Below are 627 nucleotides of genomic sequence, written 5' to 3' on the forward strand. Positions count from 1 at the left end.
TGTATCTAACCCTGTGCTGTCCCTGTTCTGGGAGTGTTTAAATGGGGGACAGTGTACAGGGAGCTTTACTCTGTATCTAACCCCGTGCTGTCCCTGTCCCTGGGAGTGTTCGATGGGGGGGGACAATGTAGAGGGAGCTTTACTCTGTATCTAACCCCTTGCTGCCCCTGTCCCTGGGAGTGTTTGATGGGGGGGGGGGGGACAGTATAGAGGAAGCTTTACTCTGTATCTAACCCCTTGCTATCCCTGTCCTGGGAGTGTTCGATGGGGGTACAGTTTGTTGATCAATGTTTCACAGCTTGGTTTAGAGGCGTCTTCAACTTACGATTTTAGCCACGAGACATTGTCCTGGAATACACTGAGAGGGAAGTTAGTTCAGTGCCTCGCAAACGTGCCGACCCTCGGACAGAGGATGGAATGTTCCAGAATGGTGACTCAAAGTGATGATATTCGACACTGAAAACAGGGAAACAAGATGACACGTGAGTGAAATGGACCAGATTGGTTCAAAAATGATCGATCAAGGCTTAGCGATGGGGTCAAGATTCTCATTCCTTTGTTCCAACTGGATCCTCCTCCACCCCCTCCCTATCCCTGTCACCTCCTCCTGCCCCCTACACCCCCTCC

The 627-nt window shown here is 51.0% G+C and overlaps 1 protein-coding gene across 4 annotated transcripts in view; it reads right to left on the bottom strand.

The window, feature by feature from the left end:
* The window catches only part of LOC109930008 (FERM domain-containing protein 4B-like), a 24048-nt gene that overhangs the window by 22259 nt on the left and 1162 nt on the right, over positions 1-627 (bottom strand). For all 4 annotated transcript variants that reach the window (XM_048619891.1, XM_048619889.1, XM_048619890.1 and 1 more), the window contains exon 2: positions 326-456. The gene's annotated coding sequence lies outside the window, so the exon portion shown is untranslated. The remainder of the gene's footprint in view (positions 1-325; positions 457-627) is intronic.

This window comes from Rhincodon typus, chromosome 44, assembly GCF_021869965.1.
Source record: "Rhincodon typus isolate 14 chromosome 44, sRhiTyp1.1, whole genome shotgun sequence".
Taxonomy (NCBI): domain Eukaryota; kingdom Metazoa; phylum Chordata; class Chondrichthyes; order Orectolobiformes; family Rhincodontidae; genus Rhincodon; species Rhincodon typus.